Here is a 6,444-nt window from a genome sequence, read left to right on the forward strand (position 1 = left end):
CTATAACTTCTTTTCTTAACTGTAATATAGCCTAACTCCCCTTGGTGGGAAGCCTTAGTATTAAGCCTCAGTACCTGCTGGTCTGCTCAGATATACACAACTTGTATGTTTTTTGCAGCACATTATATACAGTTCTCAATATGGGCTCTTATGTCAAAAGTGCCTGCATTAGCTGGTTACATTTCAATTCTGGCATTGATACTTAAGAGCTGTACAACTTTTTAGAGAATTTTTTTTTTAAGATTTTATTTATTTATTTGACAGACAGAGATTACAAGTAGGCAGAGAGGCAGGCAGAGAGAGAGGAGGAATCAGGCTCCCTGCTGAGCAGAGAGCCCGATGTGGGGCTCCATCCCAGGACTCTGAGAACATGACCTGAGCCGAAGGCAGAGGCTTTAACTTACTGAGCCACCCAGGCGCCCCAAGAGCTGTACAACTTTTTGCAGGTTACTTATCTATGCCTCAATTTTCTCATTTGTAAAACAGGGAAATAAACTATTTTATATTTATAGGGCTGCTGGGAAGACTAAATACATTAAATACACATAAAACTATTAAAACACCTGGTCCAAGTATGAGCTCGAGAAACATTTGCTATTACCTAACAGATACATCTGCAAATGAACATTATTTTGTTTATTGTAACAGTGTTAAATATTACTTAGAATTTATAAAGTTGTAGAGAGGAAGTGAGGTGTTTTGTTGAACAGTCATAAACATTTAAAAACAATAGGAACATTCATTAAGGGAAAAAATTGTCAAACACGAGATAAGAAGTGAATAAGAATATAAGAAGGGATAGCACCATGAAGAAGATAGTACAAAGATTTACATAGATAAGGGAAAAAAAATCAGGTCATTCAATACAGTATTGGGAAAAGTTTTCAATTAGCAATAATCGTGTCTCGGATAAACCTCATTGGCTACGATACTGTCACTGCACAAAGCTTAGGTCATTCAATACAGTAAAAGACATGAGCAAAGGTATGAGAGAAATACAGAAAGCCCACTTCAAGACTGATAATAAACAGATTTGCCTACCTGGAACTGGGGATTTCTATAGGAAATAGTTGATCTGGTGCTCTCAATTTCTTTCCCACAGAGTTTAGCATGCACACATGCTAAGGTGCTCATTAAATAGTTATATAGAAGGAAGAATTCCAATTGTATCCAATCTCAAAAGCTAGATTTAACAGAGCTTCCTAACTGGTATGCCCACGCACACTGGTGTGCCCAGATTGGGCAACAGATAACTGAGATGGTGATACTCTAAGCTCTTGGAGTCCAAACCCTCCAGGCAGGGGATGACTTGCCAAAGTCACACTTACCCAAGTGTGTCAAAGAAATACCATCATTTTCTAAGTGTACCATGCCATAAGAAGTTAGGAAAAAATGGGCTAAGAATATATTAGGCAATATTCAATGGAATGAAGATAAAAGATGACTAAATAGAGAGGATATAATGTAAAAAGTCATTGCCTAGTTTGGTGTTACTGTGGAAGACAAGTAAAGAGGGAAAAGACAAGTGGCAAAAAGAGCAGTTCAAAAACTGCTATCATAGGTGAGGCACAAACAATACAAGCCTAAATTAGGGTAGTGGAAAAGAGATGCATTCAAAACAGGTTATGAAAGAGTAACTGCTTAGAACTCAATTTAGTTCAGCTCCACAAACATTTACTGCTGCCTATTATATGTCAGCCATTTGATAGGCATTAGGGATTTAAAAATTGAAGACATAATTCCAATCAAGAATTTTTTTAATTGTAGAAAAAAAATTCCAGATTTTCCTTAATGCCTCCTATTTCACATTAGCTCCTAGAAGAAAAGAAATAATTAAAAGATGTTAGGTATTACAGTATAAGCCAAAGTTTATGGGTAAGTTTTAACTTACCTATTAAAGCTTCCAAAAGTAACCCTTTTGGTTAAAAGCTTCAGTAGTAGGGGGCAGAGGGCCATGGAGCAAATTTTGTGAAACAGCCATCTAAACACTAGGTTTTTATCTGAGGAAGTACTGGAATGCATGCTTTTGGCAAACACCTTTAGCCTTTAAGAGATGGTAATAAAAGTAATGGGTCTCACTTATACCAAACATCGTGCCATTTTCCATATATTATCTAATTTTATTCTCCAAACAGCCCCAAAGTATAGGTATTATTATTATTCTCACTTCATTCATGAAAACCAAGAATATTAAGTCACCTGTTCAAGATGTATAATGGCAAAGCCAGAATTTAAACCCAGGCCCATCTAATTCTCAAGTCTATGTTCTTTTTAAATGTATTTTAACAGATAAGGTATTTAAGAAAGAGTTTTGAGGGAGGCATCCGAGATACAGAGAGGGAAGACTCACTGAGGCAAGACTCACGTACTGTGCTAGGAGAGAAAGTATTTGCTATCCAAGGCTCAATGACTAGATCCATACCCTGAAAACCCTAGGTTTGTGTATTAGTTTTCTACTGCTGGTAACCAATTACCACAAATTTAGTGGCTTAAAACAACACAAATTTATTATTTTTACATACAGTTTATGTCAGAAGTCTGACATGAGTCTCACTGGGGGACTCAAGGTACAGATCAAGGTATCACCAAGGCTGCATTCCATTCTGAAGGTTCTAGAGCAGTATCTACTTTCTTGCTTTTTCCAGCTGCTTGAGGCCACCAGCATTCTCTGGCTCATGGCTCCTTGCCACCATCTTTAAAGCCAGCAAGGCAGGTTGACTCCTCATGCTATAGTTTCTCTAGTTTTCCACAGTTTCAATTACCTTTCACCACAGAGTTTTCCTGATTATAAGAAAACTTGTAATCAGAATGGACCCACTAGATAATCTACTATAAATCACCCCATCTCAAGGACCTTAACTTAATCACATCTGAAAAGTTCCCGCTGCTATGCAAGGTAACAAGTTGTGCAGATTAGGGCATAGACATCACCGGGGGGCCATTATTCTGCCTACAGTCTATGAGAGAGTGGTGCCACTCAGTGCTTGAACCATGTAACTAGCTTCCTTGTTCTGGTTCCACATGCACAAGGCAATTTATCATAGTATTTTGGCTTGCCCTATAACTTACTCATAGGAAGAGAATGTGCTATTTAAGAGACACAGTGCTCAATCCCCTAGTTGAATATATTTTACATTATATTGAATAATTTGTTTTCTGAGTTATACATTAGTGTCTTGTGAGTGCTGTCAGAATGAGTCAGAATTTCTTAGTCCAAAAACTCTAGGACTCAGACAAAATCAATATTCTGAATCTTCAAGTTAAGGATCAGAGGGGGAGGGGGGTATATTTAACAGGTTGGTATCTATGATAAAAACAAAACTTTGGCTATCATGTTTAAGAAACTATATATAATAAGACATCGCTAAAAATGCAGTTTTATGTCACTCCTTTAGATTTACAAGACTTGTATCAACAAAGAGAATAGTCACATTTTTCTAATTATACTGGGGACTTCAAATCAACAACTTTAAAAACTTGGATTGCATAGATTAATGTTTCCCTAGGGCTGGGGGATTGGTGGAGGAATAGAGAGAGACTGCTAATAAGTATGGAGTTTCCTTTTGGGAAATAAATATTTTCTAAAATTGTTGTGATGGTTGTACAACTTTGGGAATAACAAAAAATTGCACTGTACATTTTAAATAGGTGAATTGTATAGCATGTGGATTATATCTTAATAACGTTGTTAGAAAAAACACTTGGGTCACAAAGAGAAGACAGTGAGAGGAGTATCCGATTAAACACTAGGATTAAATGGGAAGGGAGGTCTTATTCAATTTATCATCTTAATGAAGATCCTTCCTTAGTATCTACTACTTTCCTCTTTGTTCTTTACCTTTTTATAGCTTTAGTTCTTAGAAAACTCTCAACTTCCTACATTTTCCTTTCCTCTTTTGGAAGTTTATTTATCAATAATATACACATACAACATATATAACAAACTTATTTCATAAATCTGATGTTAACTCCCAAAGCTTTCTACTACTAACGAAGTATGGAGAGAGGAGACATTCCCATCCTGATCCTGTTTTAAATGCTTATGTTTTGTCACCCTCATTCTGTGTTGTGTGCCCATGATTCTCTAGCCCTAAATATCATTCCATGTATCACAACAGCTTGTGTGAGATTCATGCCTCCTTGTGTCAAGATTCTCTATTAAATTCAAAGAATTTTTGGTGTGGTGTGAATGTGCAAAGTTCATACTTTAGTCGACATCCTCCGTTTGCTCTGTTTTATAGTTATAACTATTAGAATGGCAAACGGTGACCTCCGCTGATCTGTACAATGCTACTGAATGACCTCTCTGCATTTCATTTTACCTGCATCCTATTTCTCAAGAGCAACAATACTCCCTTTATTCAAACACCAAGGCAGAGTAAAACCTGGCTGTCAGAGGTCACTACATAGTTATGCTTACAAATTAGAACACTGGACCAATTTTGCTTGGAGCTTTCTTGTAGATAATATGAAAATAATCAACTAAATCGTTCCTAATGCCTCCTTTGAATAAGTGATCAAGCCATTTCAAAGAAAACACTTCCCTGAAACTGATACATTAAAGCTGTTCAGATAAATTAATAAAATACCATTAACCCAGCCCATAATGGTAGATCCATTATCCACCTTGAGATAGAACACTTCCCTTCTAAGCGTTTAGACAAATGGCTTGGTTACTTTTCTTTTTTGAGTTGTAAGAGATCACTCTCCACTCTCAAAATAATAGAAATTACTGAGGTTGCAACCCAAATCCTTGGGTGTAACTATGCTTATACACTGTGTTATCCACTGAATCACATTCTGTCATATGATCCCATGCAACACAATTTATTCCCATATCATGGAATATACCTAATTGTATATGCAGAAAGAACGTGATGATCTGAGAAGATCGGTATATACAATCCACACTGTAGAGTGTATATAAATTCCTTGCTCTTAAATATGAATGAACTGACTTTGTAGAACAAACAGAGCATAAATTCAGTTCTTGATATAAAAACTACCTTTGTTAAATAGTTTATATCACTCACTTTGCCAGGTGTCTGCTAAGAGTGTTGCAGTTGAAACTGCAAATGTTTGATAAGATTGTGTTGTTGCTGTTGTTGTTTTAATGCACCCAGAAACTCAAGCCCATATTCCTGGGATCCTTTCAGACAATCAAAAGAAGAATTTTCCAAGTAGACAGCTGTAGTTCATTAGATCTTTCATGGACCGTGAAAGCCACTTGCCAATAGTGTCGAAAGACTATTACTCATTTCAATCTTTCCAAAGAGGACAGATCTTTCTTTGACAAAACATTAGTGAAAACCTCTGAGGTTGGGGCTTGACTAGAAAAGCTCAGCACACATGAATGGAAATTCAGTAGAGAAACTAAAAGTGGAGATGGCAGAATGAGGTTCTAGCTTTTTACCTTCACATACCAGAGCTTCCACCTAGATTCCAAGAAAAAAAAAAGACAAAAACCTACGAATAACAATGCACTTGCTGAATGCATGATAATCATACCACCTGACCTGACAGAATTGTCAGTCTGAATGGCAAATTCTCTGCATATGATTGAGTTTTGGAAGCTTAGCAGCTCAAAACAGAGAAACTTAAGGGGCCAATCAAATCAGTTTTGAATGTCAGTGACTGTCCAAGCAATGTAGTTAATCAGAAAAATCAGGGTCACACTCAGAAATTCTCCGAGTTCTTATTCAGCAATCACAAAGACAACCATGGAGACTCCAGACATTTAAAATTCTGTGGAATTAAACTGAATATTAGTATGTCCCGTCAGGATGACAAAAAATATATATAACTATGTGGATAATTTATGCAAATATTAAGTAATTGTGCTCTTCATAAGTTTTTAAATCTAGGTAACTACTTAATACTCAATTAAAATTTAGGTGGAGAAAAAAAATTTAGGTGGATAGATAGATTCTGATGTTCAGTTAGGTATTAGCACTAACAAGGATTCCAGGGTGCAGATTATATTCTATTGGTTGATCAAGTTGCTAGCTACAGAGGTACCATTAATTATAAAAATTCATTTAGCTGCACACTTACAGTAAGAATCTTTGTGATCAAAGAAACTTTGTGATCAAAAAGATATCATGTCCTCTAGTCAACTGCCCCATGAATTAAGTCTTCGAAAAAAACTATAGTATCAAATTCCCATTTGATCAAGATCATCTCAGCTTCACATGTACTTGTTTTTCAGCTTTTCAAGCTAAACCATTTAGTGAGAGACTCAAGTTAGACATGTTAGAGCAATAGAACGTGTTTTATTATATTTGGACCTTTTATCTCGTAACATAGCTTTTCATAATGACAAGTATTTCTATTCTAAAAACCTACAAAATATTTTTTAAATAGTCCTAATAATCAGGATATTTCATTGCTAAAAAGATCTACCAAACCACAAAATAGGCACATTATTCTTTAACAGTCACCAAG

At 36.0% G+C, this 6,444-nt stretch overlaps 1 non-coding gene across 1 annotated transcript; it reads right to left on the reverse strand.

Moving 5' to 3' along the window:
- Positions 1-803: 803 nt before the first annotated feature.
- LOC125090089 (U4 spliceosomal RNA) lies at positions 804-949 on the reverse strand. The gene has a single exon (XR_007124187.1). It is a non-coding gene; the product is annotated as a U4 spliceosomal RNA (small nuclear RNA).
- Positions 950-6,444: the final 5,495 nt, after the last annotated feature.

The sequence above is a fragment of the Lutra lutra genome, chromosome 17 (genome assembly GCF_902655055.1).
Source record: "Lutra lutra chromosome 17, mLutLut1.2, whole genome shotgun sequence".
Lineage (NCBI taxonomy): Eukaryota > Metazoa > Chordata > Mammalia > Carnivora > Mustelidae > Lutra > Lutra lutra.